Source organism: Rhinolophus sinicus, chromosome X (assembly GCF_036562045.2).
Source record: "Rhinolophus sinicus isolate RSC01 chromosome X, ASM3656204v1, whole genome shotgun sequence".
Lineage (NCBI taxonomy): Eukaryota > Metazoa > Chordata > Mammalia > Chiroptera > Rhinolophidae > Rhinolophus > Rhinolophus sinicus.
The window spans coordinates 65,141,362-65,159,803 of record NC_133768.1 but is presented as its reverse complement, the minus strand read 5'-3'; the positions used below and the strand labels follow the sequence as shown (position 1 = coordinate 65,159,803).

Sequence of the window (18,442 nt, the reverse complement as noted above, 5' to 3'; positions counted from 1 at the left end):
ATTGACTTTATCGCAGAGTTCTCAGTAGGTCTTACTCCAGACCACTTCAGGCCATTCACATGTGCTTGATCTTCTGTCAAAACTGTTTTCCCTCACTTACACTTTTACTTAGCTAACTTCTTCTCATTTCTTATACCTCAGTGTAAGTACAGCTTCTTCAGGAAGACCTTCCCAAAAGTCTAAAGCTAGGTTAGACTCACCCGTTATATGCTTCTACTGCAATCTGTATGTGTCCATTATACTCTTGACATTTTAAGCGGTCTCCCCCACCATCTGGTTTGTTCATCACTGTATCTCCAGCGCCTGAAGAGTTCCCAGCACATAGCAGGTGCTTAGTAAGTACTTGTTGAATAAACTTATGTCACTAAATTTCAGCTTTTCTTTTTGAATTGATAATAAAATGTGTTCCTGTTACACTCTTATAAAGCATTCTTATATAAACCATCATATTAAACACCACAACATCCTAATGAAGACAGAAGAAGCAGAATGACTTCATTGCATTTCTTCTCTGCTTCTGTGAATTATGACGTGAACATCACCACTGTGACATTCTGTCACCTTGAATTAATATGATCTGAAATATTTATTTCTTCTGTTTTATATCTGGGATTCTCGAAGAGCTCTAAAAGAGCTCTCAGACTAAAAATCAGGAGTATAAAGGATTTATATTGTTTAATACAATTTAATCATATTGTTCTAAGTTGCAAGCTGTTATCCCTCATTCTGTTGCAGCATTAACCCTTCCAGGAAGACTTCCCTGAGCCTGATCCCAACAGAGTTAATGTTGCCTTCGTCTGGGCTATATTGGAACTTTGTGCCTACTTCTGATATTACACATACCATTTTTGTCTACATCACACCTGTTACACTGTGATCCCCATGAGGATAGGTACTAAACTTTATCTATTTCTATATATCAAATGCCAAGCAAAGTACCAGGTACCCAATAGATGCCCACTTCACAATTGCTGAATCGTTTACATGTATTAATAAGCCTTCTTGTCTACAGTTAATTCTCATATAATGAAAGATGGTTAGGTAAGTTTGTTGTTGTGGTAATGGTGGTTGTTACTTTGAAAAATGAATGGAAACAGGATTCCTGATTGTCGTGCAGAGAATCATGTGGGGTCTCAGCTCCCGCTCCCCGCATAACAACACAGGATATGGTGAGGCCAAAACGGAACACCCACTGAGCCATAGATAGGGGAGTCACACCGCCATAGTCTCGCTGGCAGTTGGGTTGGAGACACAGGAAGCAGAAGCCACACTATCATCAACCTGCTGTCCACTGCTCTGCAATCCGCAACTCGCATTCCGCCACCTACTAGCTTAGCCACGGCAGTTACATCAGTGGCTAATGGCTAACCGGTAACAACTGATGGCCAACTAGTCACAGCTGATGACCATCTACTACCTGAGCCAGCACCTTTCCACATGAGGCCGAGAGCCTGGAAACTGCTCTCTAAGGTTCTGTCCCCACACTATTTGAAAAGCAATTTGATCTAGAAAAATCCTCTCCTTCATTCCATAGCTATTTAAATGTCCTTTCCCTACCTCTAGAGGTTTATTCTCCAGTTAAAGATGGAAGATAGAGGGTCACTGAACTAGAAGACACCAGGCACAGTAGACCTGGATACTACCTAAAACAATGGGCTTAGGCAACTACATGCATAATAAATTGAAGTCTTCCCTCACTAAGCCTGCAGAACAGTGGCAGCCAGTCTCCCATCTTTCAGGCAAGAGATTGGAAAAGTCTTCCCTGGAGAACCTGATGAGCCCATGAAGGAAAACAAGAAAAACCTAAATATGCAGATGGCAGGGGATTGATTACAAATGAATCTTCTGCCCACACGCCGAATAAACAAGCTACATCCCAGGCCCTGAAGTACGATCAGCACTCTCAAAACATGAGCAGAAAACCAAGCTTTAGCAAACCCTGTGGACAGTAATAAACACATAAGTTAGAGACAAGAGTAGAAACTAAAACACAAACAGAACTTACAAAAAAAAAAATTTTTAAAGAAACTTGAAGGAAACGAAGACTTATGCAAGGAGAAAACTTTATAAAACAATGATATAACTCAGAAAAGACATTACATATATGCATGAAGCAAGAACAGGATGCTTTAAAAAGGAATATTCAGAGAACAAAGATAGAAGAACTCTTAGAAAGTAAACAAAAAATAGCAGGTAAAGATGTTTCAGGTAATTGATTTTAAAACTATGTTATTTTTCTGGGTTTTGTGATGTTCATGGTAATTGTTAGCTTCTGATATTTGTAAATGTGTGATTGATTCTCTCATTATAAATAAATATTCCCATTTTACCAAATATCTAATTTTGTTTTGTAATCTTGTGTTCATTTTCCTGAGGTTGGCCCCCAAAATTGTACAGAAAATTTAGGTCCCTCAAAACCTATGTCTGCCCCAATAACAAGTCCATATTTCCAGTTTCTCCCCTCAAAACTATTGGAGTGATTCTTGACTCTGCCTCTTTCTCTCAAACCCCACCTCCAATCTGTCAGGAAATCTTTTTGGCTCTGCCTTCAAAATATATGCATAACCTGACCACTACTATCACCTTGGTCCAAACCACCATTATTATAAACTTGCCTGAATTCTTCCGAGAGTCACTTAACCAGTGTCCTTGTTTTCACCCATGCCTTACTACTGTGTATTCTCAACACAACAGTCAGAGAATTACTTTCTCAAAACCAAATCAGATAACATCATTCCTCTGTGCAAAATCCTCCAATGTCTCTCCATTCACTTGAACTGACTCCACATTTCTTCTCTGACCCCCTATGGAAATGTATTCTCTTTGGTTCACTCTGATCTAGTCACCTGACTCCTTTGCTATTCCTAGAAGATGCCAGACATGATGCTCTAACCTTAATTAAGGCCTTTACACTGACTGTTCCTTCTTGGAACAGGAGGAGACCTATCTTGACCATCTTATTTGAAATTCCAACCCAGTCCACCCCTGCTCCATCGCCTGACACTCTCAACATCACTTTTTCTGCCTTGTTTGTTTAATAGTACTTTCAGCTTCTAACATATTATATAATGTATTTATTATGCATGTGGTTTATTGTATGTCTATTCCCATTATGATAATAGCTACATGAGAGTAGGGATTTTGTTTAGTTCACTGATATGTCACAAGCACTTAAATAGTGTTTAGCACATAGAAGGGGCTCAATAAATGTATGATGAATTTGTATGTAATATACAGATATATGAATACTTGTAGATATACACATATATACATATATATATATGCTATGAACATGTAACTCATATATATATATATACATACTGTAAACATATACAATATCTCTGGAAGGATACACAAGAATGAACACTGACTGCTTCTGAAAAGAGGGCCTGGGTAGCAGGAAAAAGGGTAGAAAGAATGCTTTTCACGATGTGCCCTTTTGCACTGTTTGAACTTTGAAACATATGAATGAACTATCTTTTACCTAAGTGAATAAAAGAACAATTTAAGTTGGATTTCATAGCGTGGTTTTCCCCCATAGTAGGACCCCAGAAATATTATGGTTTTCTCAAAGTGATATTTCTTACTATTATGCAAATGTTGACAAAATTCTTTAAAACGCATGTATAGGATTCAGTGGGCCATTGACAAAGACAGAGCACCAGGTCCTCAAGAAGCTTGACTACAATAAGATAAACCTATACTTGGAAATCAGGTGCCCAAAACACTAACACAATTCAATATATATTAATAAGTGAAAAAGAAAACAAAATCTAGGCACAAAATTAAATATATCGCATTATCCGATTTACATTTTAAAACATCTTGTGTGTGATGTATACATAGAAAAATACCTGGATAGGAGGACCTTTTACCATTTATTTTTTAAACTTTTTTTGAAATAATTACAAGCTTAAAAGAAAGTTGGAAGAGTAACAAAGTAACAGTAGTACAAAGAACCCCCACATATCCTTTACAAAGATTCAAATATAAGCATTTTACTCCATTTGCTTTATTTTTTGCTATTTCTCTCCCATATATACATACCTCTACATAAACTCACACACAGATATATATATATATATATATATATATGTGATATGACATATATATATGTGTATATATATATATGACATTTTTTTCTGAACCATTCGAGAGTAAGTGGAATAAAGCTCTTCACTCCTAAATAGTTCGGTGAGCATTTCCTCTAAATACTTACGTACTAAATGTCTTACATTTTTACAGTACAATTGTCAACTTCATAAAATTTAACATTGCTAAAATACTTTTATCTAGTCTACCAACCATATGCCAATTTTTTAGTTGACCTAATAATACTTTCCTATGTAACACTGTATCATTCTGTATTGTCTTACAAAGAGTATAGATTGCTTCTATAATTTTAGAACAATTTTAATAGGTTTAATTATCTAGAGAGCTAGAATAAGCAAAATGCCATCTCAAGATTTAGCTTCTTGGGCCTTAGGTAAAACACCTTAGAATAATTACTTTTCACGGAGTCACTATACATGTGTGGGTCTTATGAAGGACTGCTTTCTTTTTCTGACAAACTATAAGTTGCTTCTAATTACTTCGTACTCCTGAATGAATACAGAGTGATAACCAGTACTAAATCCTGAGATAGTCTGACACCTAAAGGGCCATAGACAAGAAAGATAGGATTTCTTTATCAGTACCTTCTGCAATCTCTCAGAGTATAGAATCTTTCAGCCAGGACAGGAATGATCCTTGGACAGTTTGTTGGTGTTTTTGGTTTGTTTTGTTTTGTTTTTCAATCTAAGAAACTAGTTCTATTGACCTGCCACACTAAGGGTGATGTTTCTTTTTTCACAAGGAAAGAAGCATAAGCACTGAAAGGAGTACCAGAATCCATTCTTTTGAGTCATTCTTTCAAATCTTTGCAAATGAATTTTCCCTTTTCCTTTAATTCCTGTGGTGCTCATACAGTTGTATCACCACAACAATGCACTCCATCAGTGTCGCAACATAATCAGTGGAGAGCCTTAGCAAGCTACTGGAACCAGATAGAGGCAAAGCATTAAGAGTTTAGGAAGTACAGTTTTCCTTTGAAAAGGCCTTTTTTTAGATCTTTATAAGTGTACAGACATAAATATTGTGTGCAATGAACAAAAGTCTCAATTCTGGAATCACTTTTCGATTTTAAAAGAGCTATTATTTTTTTTCTAAAATAAATAAAATCAATTATTGACTGCAACATTTAAAGATCAAATTCTTTTGAGTAAATTTTGCAGGGCTTAAAACTCCTACTACATAGGCACTTTATTGAGCAAAATAATTTTTAAAAGTTTATTCATAGCATCATTAAGAATGTGTTCATTGAACCATTTGGGAATAATCAGTAAAATCACTAGCCATTTTTACAAAATCTTACATCAGAAAAGTGGAGACTACAGTCACCCAAAAGGCATTATTATCACAATTTAGAGTTCCATATGCATAGCACATATTAGCTATTGTCATTAGGAAAATTATCCTATTATCTATACAGCATATAATACAGATTAAGGCCATTAGGGCAAATTTTACAACATTATATTGATAGAAAAACAAATTTGAATGTAGCCATCTACAAAGTGCTCTGCTGAGCCATAGCGTAGTGGGTATTAAAAGTGGAAAATAACGTTGAAATGCAATTGAGCACTTATTCCTGTCTTCAGTGGGGATTGGCAACATGTAATCGACAGATTTCCCAGCATTAACAAGACACTCCACAGTAGGGGGGTGAGGAACGGAAGGCCTAAACAGTTAACTGGAGTATGCTATAAGCCACTTTTAAAGACCAAGAACGTTAGACCTGCCATATCTTATATTATAGCGACCCTGCAGATGAAAATGGAGCCTGCAGATGACTGCTCTTCCTTCCTTTCCTCAAGTTTTTTGTCAGGACTTCTTACCTTAACCTCAGTCAGGGAGCAGAAAGAGAGGCTACGATGAAGGGAAAGTTAACAAATAAAAAGTTAAAGGCAAAATATTGAATGCTAGTCCAAAAAGGCCCGTTGAGCATAAGAAGAAATTTATTTTTCCCCTAACTATGACTAGAATGATGCCCATTAAATCTATGAATAATAGTACACTAAAAGTACTCAAGTCTCAAATTCAGGAGGGGGGGGGGTGTTGGGGGAGGAAGACAGAGAGAGAGAGAGGGAGATCAAGAATACCTAGATGAGTATATAAAGTGTACGGCATTTTATAGTATTTTAACTTGTGTAATCCCCCTCTTGTCACAACATACCACCACTGTTTCATAAAATGTTTTACCACAGAAAAAGGGGAAGAGCTATGTGCAGTAAATATTTCTTACCCTAACTGCTAGAAGGTATTCATGGCAAACCATTAAAAGTTTGATGATAGAATTTGAAGAGGGATAAATGTGCTTAATTATTACATTCTCCTTTCACTTGAGAAATTTTTGTCATGCTGTATATTAGGATATTAGCCACTACCAAAATCCACAGACAGTGAAAATAATTTTATATGATTTGCACAACAAGACTAGGTATTCAGGCTTCTTTTCTTCAAGAATAAATATAAATATTTTAGCAAACTTTAATATTCATTTTTAATTTTATGCATATAATTTTTAAACAATTTGAACCAGTTTAACAGAGTATCAAATACAGAGCATTTCAAAAAAAATTAAGTCAGGAGAACGTTTAAACCATGTCACAAATGGACGAACAACTTAAACATTAGGATTGTATGCTCAATTGTGTCATCCTCTTCTTGTTTATTTGGAGACCGACTGGGATGGATTAAAAAGCTTTTCTGAATTTTTAATTTCTAACTAAATTCTCAATTCAGAATTAAGGAAGACAAAGGAAGGAAAAACTACTTAAAGTTTTATCATCACTTTAGCATTTCAATAATATATGAGGACTCAAAATCTAAATCTACCCACATGTTGCCATTTAAATTAATTAATTTAATAAAAATTAAAATTCAGTCTTTATGGCACACTAGCCTTATTTTAAGTGCTCAATTGCCATATGTGACTAATTGTTATTGGAACAGACATTGCAGATACAGAACATTTCCAACTTCACAGAAAGTTGTAGTAGCCATATCTATTCCAGATGCTTAAGTGAATTTTAAATGATCAGTGAAAAAGTGCTCTTTAGAGCCTCATTAAAAAGTATACATTTCTTTAATGATCCAGTATTGTCCTGATATTTATTATTGCTGATTGTAGAGAGATGATTTGGACGCCCACGTATTAGAAAACTTGACTAACTGCAATGATAAATATATAGAATACTGACAAGAAAATGAACACAAAGTATCATTTCATTTATTATAAACTATATTTTTTCTAAGAATATTGCATGGTTATACTATTTCAAAATGTATAAGCATTTAATGTGTAAGCATTAGCTCAGATGTTCAAGATATAGGGTACTTTGATTAAAATAATTTTTATCTGATGTTTAAGAAAAAACTTTACAATTCCAACACTCTTACTAGTAATCTTTCTAACATATATAAGCTCATTTATCTGTGTTGTATTCACAACATAATTGAATCTTCCTTTGAAGATTCAGAATCTTGCAAGGCCTCAGGCTCATCATAGTGAACATCAGTGATCCCTGTAGAGGATGGGAGGGCAATATGGCTTTAGTCAGTGTTCACTCCAGGATGTACCCTGGAGGCTGGATTTGTGATTTAATAACTTATATGCAGTATATTTTTATTATAACTTGCTCTTTTCATATAAAAGTTAAGTTTCAAAGAATAAAAAAAAAAAAAATGTTTACATAATTTGATGTTTCCAGCAAGTGGCGGCTTGTTCATTTAAAATTTTGTTAAAATTAGAAAGCAAAATAGTCATATTGTATTCCAAATTAGCTTTTTGAACTTCCTAACAAAATGCTACATGATATGTTTTAAAACATTTAACTTTTAATTGCAAGCTAAATTTTCAATTTTTTAATTTAAAAAATGTGTGTTTTTAAAAAAAAAAAAATAGAAGATAACAGCAGAGAAAATGACATCAGAGAAACAAGGAATAATTCTCCCAAGAAATTTGAAAATGGAAGTTTATGAGATCATTATCACAGTTTGCGAATATTTCCCTAGATGAAAAATAAAATGTTGAAGGAGATAAAAAGAAAGAAATACAAATAAAAAGTTAAATAAAATTTTAAATTACTTCATTCTTCTCTTGCTTACTTCCCCAGTCCCAGCCAATGAGCCAGAAATAGAAACCAAGCTGAAGGCTCAATGAGTAACCTATCCCTTGGTTACCCTTGCTAACAGAATCAGACTATGGATGAAATGCAATGAAACAAACTCATAGTGCAACTCAAAAAAGAGACAAGCTTGCCATATACCTTCTTGAATTCAAGGACTAAAATTCCATAATAAGAAAAATATTGAAATGTCCCTTCCACTTCACCATTATCACCCAACACTTGTTTAAACTGTCTGCTTCTAGAAACATTTCATATCCTACCTTCTCCGTGAAAAACTGTTCTGATCTTCTGGTCAAGATAATAATCTTTTCTTCCTCTGAAATACTAAAGGATTTACTGGCTATATGATTCATTTATTATTTATTAATTCATTGCCTTCCAGCATCATTTTAAGTCAATTTTGTTATTTTCTGATCATAAAATTAAATGTGCTATTCTTAAAAATATGACTTATAGCAAGTTCCAAAGAATAAAGTAAAAATCAGCCGTAATCCAACAACCAGGAAATAATTCCTATTAGGACTTAGATAAGTTTCCTTTTCATTTCTATACATCATAAATGTATAACTACATTGTTTCAAAAACTGGAATACATTCTGCTAATCATCATATTCCTCATTTATCATTATTGCATCAACACTTTCCCATGTTTCAAATTTTTTTTTTTTTTTAAAACAGGTTAATGGGAATTCTACTTCCAGTATGGGTGAGTAAACTTAAAACAATCCTCTGACAAATTAAATACTATAAATTAAAAGCATGTGGATTTGAGAGAAGAGTCAAAGTTTGGAAGAAGCAACAGGCATAGAATAAATTTTATGTTGTCAGACAAAAGACAAATAAGAGAATTCGTTACCAGCAGATCAGAACTATAAGAAATGCCAAAGAAAAATTTTCAAGTGGAAAAGAGATGACACCTGAAAAAATCTTGGTTCTTCAAAAATACATGAAAAGAATCAAAATAATGTAAATATTTGAGTGAAAATAAAAGACCATTTTCTCTCTTAATTTCTTTAAAATAGGTACAACTATATATTTTTTTTTCTAAAGATATTTTTATTAAAATATATTGGCTTCATGTATACACCATAGTTATTCAACATTTATATACCCAAAGAAGTGATCACCATAAGTCCAGCCACCATCTGACACTGTACCACACTATCACAATATTACTGACTATATTCCCTATGCTGTACATTACATTCCCCACGACTTATTTGTTTTATAGCTGGAACTTTGAACTTCTTATTCTTCTTTACCTTCCCCCCCTTTTTTAAATTTTTCAGTTATAGCTGACATTCAATATTATATTAATTTCAGGTGTACAATCAAGGGATCACTTCTTAAATAAATATCCATATGTAGTGCAACTATTTAAAGCAAACAATACCTTCTCTTGTGGAGTGAAACTACAGGTAGTTGTAATATTTATGATAAACATTACCTCAAAGAAGGTGAGGAAGGGTGGAAAATGGACCCATGTGTTGTAAGGTATTTTATGTAAGTGGTAAAATATTGATCCTTAGAAGGCTACGACAACTTCAGAATGTATACTGTAATCCCTAGAGCAACTACTAAAAAAATTTTAAAAGATGTAGTTAAGAAGCTAATAGATAAATTATAATCAAATTCTAAAATATATTCAAATAATCTAAAGGAGGGAAAGTGGGGAAGACAGACAGAAAAAATAAGAGGTAACAAACAAAAACCAATAGATCTAAAGACAACCATATCAATAATTATATTAAATGATAATAGATGACACACCCCAATTAAAAGATAGGGATTATCAGAAATGCTAAAAATTCAAGACCCTGTCTTAAACATACATTACTTTTAATGCCTATAACATACATACTTTAAATACGACACACATACGTGAAAAAATGAATTGAAAAGAATTATTATGCAGACAGTAAGCATAAGAGGGTCACAGTAGCTATATTTATATTAGCTGACAGAAACTTTATGACAAAGAGTATTACTAAGGTAAAGAGTAACATTTATAATGATAACAGAATAAATCTGTCAGGAAAAATTGTAAATGTACATGTGCTTAATAGCAGAACTTCAAAATCCATGAAACAAGAATTCACAGAATTAAAGAGAGAAACAGACATTTCCAAAATCATATAGGAGATTTTAACACCCTTCTTTCAGTAATTAATAGAATATCTAGACAAAAATCAAGTTAAACAGGGGAATCTGAGTAACAATATCAAGCAGGGTGATCTGATCAATATTTATAGACTACCCAAAAACTATGAATACACATTCTTTTCACATGCACATGGTATATTCACATACACATGGTATATTCATCAATGTATGACCATAAAACTGATCTCAATGTGTCTAAAAATGGTTGAAATAATACAGAACACAACAGAATTACATTAGAAACCAATAACAACAGGAATCTAGGAAATCCTCAAATATTTGTAATTTAAGATACTTCTAAATAATCTATGACCAAAGAAGAAGTGACAAAGGAAATGAGAAAACCAAAAATTATTTCTAAATGAATGGTAATGAAAATAAAATATCAAAATACTGTGCTTTAAAAAAAAAATCACTGTGCTTAGAAGGGAATTTACAGTTTTAAATGCTTGTATTGGAAAAGAAGAAAAAACTAATATTAATGATTTAATTTCCACCTGAAGAAGCTAAAAATATAAGAACATAAACCAAAAGTATGTAGTAGGAAGAAAATAAAATAAATGTAATAGATAATACAGAAAAAATAATAATAAAGTCAAAAGCCAGTTCTATGAAAACATAAACAAAACCCTAGCTAGGTTGATTAAGGAAAAAAGAGACAATATAAATCATTATCAGGAATGAAAAAGCAGTTAGCAAAGCATGTCCTAGAGATATTAAGAAGATATTTTAAAATTTCAAGAATTGTTTGAAGAGCTTTATTTTAACAATTTCAATAACTTACTGTAAAAGGACAAATTCTTGATATATATAACCTATCAAATTTGACAGGATAAAACAGATATTTTTCAGAACATGGAGGAGGAGGGAGCTCCTGCCAAATGATTTTATGAATCCACCATTATCGTAATATCAAAACCTGACAAAGATATTATGAAAGAAAGGAAGAAAGAAAGAATAAAAGAAAGAAAGAAAAAGAAAGAAAGAAAGAAAGAAAGAAAGAAAGAAAGAAAGAAAGAAAGAAAGAAAGAAACCACTATCTGTCATAAATGTATAGGCAAAAACCCTTAATAAAATATTAGTAAACCAAGTCTAACCACATATTGAAAAGGTAACACAATAACTTTGATTTATCCCGGGAATGAAAGGTTATTTAACATTAAAAAATAAGTCAATACAATTCACCACATTAACAGAATAAAGGAGAAAAAAACACATAATCATTTCAATAGATCTAGAAAAAGAATTTGAAAACATTCAACAACAATTCATGGTTAAAAATAAAAAGAAACAAACAGCAAACTAGGAATAGAAGAAAAGTTTCTCAATCTGATTAATGGCACCTATCAAAAAGAGAAAATAAAAGTAAACTAACAGCCTACCTAATGGTGAAACATCGAACACTTTCCACTAAATGTTATACTGATAGTCTTAGAGATTGCAATAAGGCAAGAAAAAGAAATAGAAAACATAAAGATTGGAAAGGAAGAAGTAAAATGGTCTCTATTTACAGATGACATGATTGTTTATCTAGAAAATCCTACAGATTTTACAAAACAATAGAACTGACAAATGAAGGTGGCAAGGTCATAGGATACAAAGTAACTATCCAAAAATCAATTACATTCTATATGCTACCAAATGAGAGGAAAATAGAATTTTTAAAAATTATTTGATAACAGTCCCTCTCCCAAAATAGAAATAATTTAACAACAACAACAACAACAAAAACTTTGAAAAAAACGTGAAATATCTCCTGACTGAAAACTGCAAAATACTGCTGACAGAAATTAAAAACATATCATAAAAGAGCCATGGTCATGGACTGGAAAATTCAAGGTTTTAAGTTATCAGTTCTTCATAAATTAATCTGTAGATTCAACACAATCCAAATAAAAATTCCAGTGGGGATCTTTTTTAAGAAATTGCCAAGTTGATTCTAAATGTACATAAAAATGCAAGTGACCTAAAATTGTCAAAGCAACTTTTAAAAAGAACAATTTTTAAAAATCTACCTAATTTCGGAGAGATCCAAGATGGCAGAGTAGATAAACACCCTGCCTGCTTCTTTCCATGAACACATTAAAATTACAACTAAATTATAGAACAATCAACCTAGAGAACCATCTGCAGTCTGGCTGAAGAGAAGTTTTATAACTAAGGATATAAAGAAGAAGCTGCATCGATACTGGTAGGCAGGGTAGAGACACGAAACAGGCTGGCCCCAAACCTCCATGTAGTGACTGAAAACCAGGAGGGATCTCTCAGCTACAGAGGTTCCCCTCAAACGAGTGAGAGACCCCAGCTCCACACCGGCCTCCCCAGCCCAGAGTACTGGTGCTGAGAAAAGGAACCTCCACAACATCTGGCTGTGATAAACAGTAGGGATTCCAAATGACTGGGTGGGATGGCAGGCTGCAGGAAATCCAGATATCATTTTAAGGGGCTGGCGTGCAAAATCTCACTTGTAGGCACTCACCTTGGGCTTTGGTGGAGAAATGGTGACTGGGGAGGGGGGTATCAGAGGGATACAGGGGGCCGACTGAGGTGTGTGGCTTCAGAGTAAGCACTGGAGGACCGTCACCATTTTTCCTGTGTGGGGTCCTGCTCCCATGCAGCCAACAGGCAGGAACCATTTTTTTTATGTTGAGTCCTACCCCTCATGGCCAAAACTGAACATGAGTCACCTGTTGAGCTCTGCTTGCTCCACCCTGCTGACTCCACTAGGACCCCGCCCCACCCAACTCCCCCATGCCAGAAGCACTTTGTGAGCAGCCAGCCCTGCCTACATTGCAATTTTTCTTGGAAAACTATTAGAGTCCACAGGCCCCATGCAAGAGACAACTGGCCTCAGTGTGCTCTGAGACTTTTGCTGAATAGCTCCAAGCTCAGCACTGGCACCAAACCAGAATCTATATTAACATGGTGACCACAATTCCTCCCATTCTAGTGGCTCCCTGAGACCCTGTCACACCCAACTTGTATACTGCATGACGCTATATCAGTGGCTGAACTTTATGGGAGCTGACAGGTATTAGCAGACCTTGGGTTGTCTTGGCTTTTTTGCAAAGCTACCCCAGGCCTGGAACTGGTGGCAGACGTCCTCAGTTTGCAATGTGGCCTCTCCCACACGCCTCCAGGTTTAGCACAGGCAGCAATCAACAATGGATAGCTTTGTAGCTATTACCAGGTAGTCCCTGACTGGTCACAGGCTGTGGGTGACCTAGGACTGCATTAGAGCCACTCCCAAAAGGCCCAGAACTAACATACTTGGAAGTTGGCTTCAGACCACAGGAAAGCACTGCCAAATTACCCTCATAGCAAGACACACAAAGGGTTATCTCAACAGACACCAGAGCCCACTTGGGTGAATCCCACTCCATGCATTCAACTCCCCGCTCAGCAGCCCGTAAGCTGTGGACGTGGCCAAACCCTACAGCCAATCAGCCTAAGGGTCAATTCCACCCAGTGACATACCAATACCAGTCAAGTCTCAACTATGACAGGAGGGTACACCCAACCTACACAAGGGGCACTCCTGGAGCACCTGGAGCAGGTGACAAGGGAGACTGTGCCACTGGGTCCCACAGGGCACCTACTACATAAGGTGACCCAGCCAAGTCTGAGAGACATAGAAGATCTATCTACTACATAGAAACAAAAACAGAGAGGCAGCCAAAATGAGAAAACAAAGAAATGCATCCTAAATGAAAGAACAGGAGAAAACTCCAGAAAAAGAACTAAATGAAATGAAGGCAAGCAACCTACCAGAGACAGAGTTGAAAACAATGGTTATAAGGATGTTCAAAGAACTTAGTGAGAATTTCAACAAAAAGATAGCAAGCATAAAAAAGGACATAGAAACCATGAAAAAGAACCCATCAGAAGTGAATAATATAGTAACTGAAATGAAGAATGCACTAGAAGGAATCACCGGCAGACTAAATGAAGCAGAGGACTGAATCAGTGATTTGGAATACAAGGTAACAGAAACCACCCAATTGGAATAGCAAAAAGAAAAAAGAATCCAAAAATGTAGGAACAGTTTAAGTCTTTTGGGGCAACATCAAGCAAAACAACATTCACATCATAGGGATACCAGAAGGAGAAGAGAGAAAGTAAGGGATTGATAACTTATTTGAAGAAATAATGACAGTAAACTTCCCTAATCTGACAAAGCAAATACACATACAAGCCCAGGAAGCACAGAGTCCCAAACAAGATGAACCCAAACAGGCCCACACCAAGACGCATCATAATTAAAATGCCAAAGGTTAAAGACAAAGAGATAATCCTAAAAAACAGCAAAAGAAAGTTAACTAGTATTTTATAAGGGAGCTCCCATGATGTTGTCAGATGATTTCTCAACAGAAATTTTGCAGAAAAGAAGGGATTGGCACAAAATATTTAACGTGATGAAAAGTTAGGACCTACAACCAAGAATACTCTACCCAGCAAGGTTATCTTTTAAAATTGAAGGACAGAGAAAGATCTTCCCAGAAAAAAATAAGCTAAAGGAGTTCATCACCACCAAACCAGTATCACAAGGAATGATAGAGGGACTTGTTTAAGATGGAAAAAAAAAAATCAAAATTATGAATAATGAATTGGCAATAGCTACATATCTATCAACACTTACTTTCAATGTAAGTGGATTAAATGTTCCAAACAAAAGACACAGGAAGGCTGAATGGATAAGAAAACAAAACCCTTACATATGCTGTCTTCAAGAGACTCACTTCAGATTGAAAGACACACACAGATGGAAAGGAAAGGGATGGAAAAAGATATTTCATGGAAATGTAACTGAAAGAAAACAAAAAATGCTGGAGTTGTAATATTATACCAGACAAAAGAGACATTAAAACAATGGTTATAACAAGAGACAAAGAAGGACCTAGTAATTCCACTTCTGGGTATTTATCTGAAGAATCTCAAAACACTACTTCAAAGGAAACTGTGCATCCATATGTTCATTGCAGCATTGTTTACAATGTCCAAGATGTGGAGGCAGCCTGGGTGTCTGTCAATGGAAAAATGGGTAAAGAAGAGGTGGTACATATATACAGTGGAATATTGCTGTGTCATGAAAGAGAATGGGTTCTTGCCATCTGTGGTGACATGGAGGGACCTGGAGGGTATTGTGCTGAGTGGAGTATGTCAGACAGAGAAAGACAGATGCAATGTGATTTCACTTATATGTGGAATCTAAAGAAAAAAATTAACAAATAAAACAGAAACAAACTCATAGATACACAGAACATTTAAATGGTTGCCAGATGGGAGGAGGCTTAGGGGTGTGTGTGAAAAAAGGTGAAGGAGGAAGGAATTAAGAAGTACAAATTGGTTGTTACAGAGTAGTTATGGGGATGCAGAGTATAGCATAAGGAATATAGTCAATAATTTAATAACTATGTATGGTGTCAGATGGATACTAGATTTGTTGGAGTGATAGATTGGAAGGGCTTGGGGGGCAGAGTGAAAAAGTTGAAGGGATTAAGTATAAATTGGTAGTTACAAAACAGTTATGGAGCTGTAAAGTAAGGCATAAGTAATATAGTTAATAATATTATAATAACTGTGTACAGTGCCAGGTGGGGACTAGATTAATCAGGCGGATCAGTTCTTAAATTATATAAATGTCTAACCACTATGCTGTACACCTGAAATTAATATAAAATAATATTGAATGTCAACTATAATTCAAAATTTTAAAAAAGGGGGAATGCTTGCTTCGGTAGCACACATACTAAAATTGGAATGATAGAGAAGGTTAGCATGGCCCCTGCGCAAGGACAACATGCAAATTCGTGAAGTGTTCCATATTTTTTTAAAGGGGGGAAGAGAAGGTGAAGGAGATTAAGAGGTCCAAATTTCCAGGTGTAAAACAAATAAGTCATGGGGATGTAATATACAACATAGGAAATATAGTCAATAATATTGTGATAGCATATTATAGTGTCACATGGTTGCTGGACTTATCATGGTGATCACTTCTTTAAGTACATAAATATTGACTAACTATGGTGTTCCCCTAAAACTAATATAATATTGTATGTTAGCTACAGTTTTAACAAAAATCTTAAAAAGAAAATACCTGATTTCAAGACTTACTATAAAGCAATAGTAATCCATTGTGATATGGAGGAAAGGATAGACATACTGATCAAAGGACAAATAATAGTCCAGAAATAGACCTAAATATATGGTCACAATATTTTTCAACAAAAATGTCAAGACAGTTCAGTGGAGAAAGGAAAGTCTTTTAAACAATAATGCTGGAACTTGATATCTTTATGGGAAAAAAATAATATTGACCCTTACCTCAATCCATAAAAATTCACTAAAAATAGTTCATAGGTCTCAATATAAAAAAATAAATTGTAGAGGTTTAGAAGGAAACATAGGAGAAAATCTTTATGGCTTTGGAGTAAGGACATTTTTTGGCAAGTCCCAGAAATCAATAGTCATAAAAGAAAAAACCTATTAAGTTAGATTTTGTCAAACTTCATAACTATTTCTCGTCAAAAGACCTTTTTAAGAAAATAAAAATACAAGCCACAGACTGGAAGAAAATACCTTACAGTACTTTCCTCTAACAAAGGACTTGTATTCAGATTATATAAAGAGTTCTCACAACTCAATAATAAAATATCCCCCTCAAAAAGAAAAGAAATGAACAAAATATTTGAACTGTCACTTCACAAAGGAATATGCACAAATGGCCAATAAGCACATGAAGAGATACCCAGCATATCAGTCATCAAGAAAATGCAAATTAAAACTATAATGTTATACCAAGTAGAAACATATTAAAAATGACTAAAACTAAAGCAAATCCCAGTTTGGGTGAGGATACAATGATTGGCATTTTAATTAATTACCAGAGGGGATGTAAAACAGTACATTTTTTGGAAAACAATTTAGCTGTTTCTTAAAAATATATACATACACCTATTATAAAACTCAGCCAATTCACTCCTAAGTACTTACCCAAGAAAATGAAAGTATACACATACAAAAACCTGTGTGTAAATGTTAATAGCAGCTTCATTTGTAATAGCCCCAAACTTCAAACAACCCAAATGTCCATCAACAAGTCAATAGAGAAATAAAAAGTGGTATATTCATATAATGGAATACTACCAAGCAATAAAAAGGAATGAACTATTAATACAACTGACAAAATGAATGTGTCAGAAAATAATAATGCTAAATGAAAGAAGCTAGCCAAAAAAGGTACATACCGTGTTTTTCTATTTATATGAAATTATAGAAAATACAACTAATCTAGAGGGACAGAAAGCAGATAATCGGTTGCCTGGAACATACAGACTGAGGGATGGATTGCAAAGTGGCATGCACAATTTTTTGGTGGTGAGGAAAATGGTATGTATCTATGGTAATTTTTTATGGACATATATAATTGTCAAAACTCATCAAATTGTACACTTTTAGTGGATGCAGTTCACTGTGTGTAAATTATTACTCAATACAGTTGATTAAAAACCAGGATAATGGCTGCATATTTTAGCCTTTGTATGTATAATAATTTGTTCATTCAAAATTCTATTATTGGTTATTGGGGGAATGCTTTCACTGAAAATTGTGTAAAATATACAAATTCAAATTTAAGTCTAAACGTTATATGAATGCTATCCAGGGATGCACCAGAAAGAAGAACTGGAAGACTGAGAGCCAGATATACCACTGGAGAACCCAATGTAGTGAGCAAACAATGTTTGGGAGATGGCGACTGCCAACAAAAAGAGCAAAGCCTCCATTTCTCCAGCTGCAATGAAGAACATTCCGACAAGGACTTTAGTCTGCCATTTGTATGCCTCAGGAGCAGAATAGTTTCGAAACGTCCTTTGTTCTGTGGTTCATATGGCCCTGGGAATGCTAGGGTGGCAAGTACAGTGCTTGACAACAGTCCAAGAAACAAATTGCCCTGGGAGAATTTATGAAAGATTTCAGAAATTGTGATACTGGGTGAGTCCTATTTGGAGGCAGAGAGCTAACATCCTACTTTTTAAAACTTGTGATTC

The 18,442-nt window shown here is 34.7% G+C and overlaps 1 non-coding gene across 1 annotated transcript; it reads left to right on the top strand.

The window, feature by feature from the left end:
* The first annotated feature begins 16,119 nt into the window (after nucleotides 1–16,119).
* On the top strand, nucleotides 16,120–16,224 carry LOC141569762 (U6 spliceosomal RNA). The gene has a single exon (XR_012493562.1). It is a non-coding gene; the product is annotated as a U6 spliceosomal RNA (small nuclear RNA).
* Nucleotides 16,225–18,442: the final 2,218 nt, after the last annotated feature.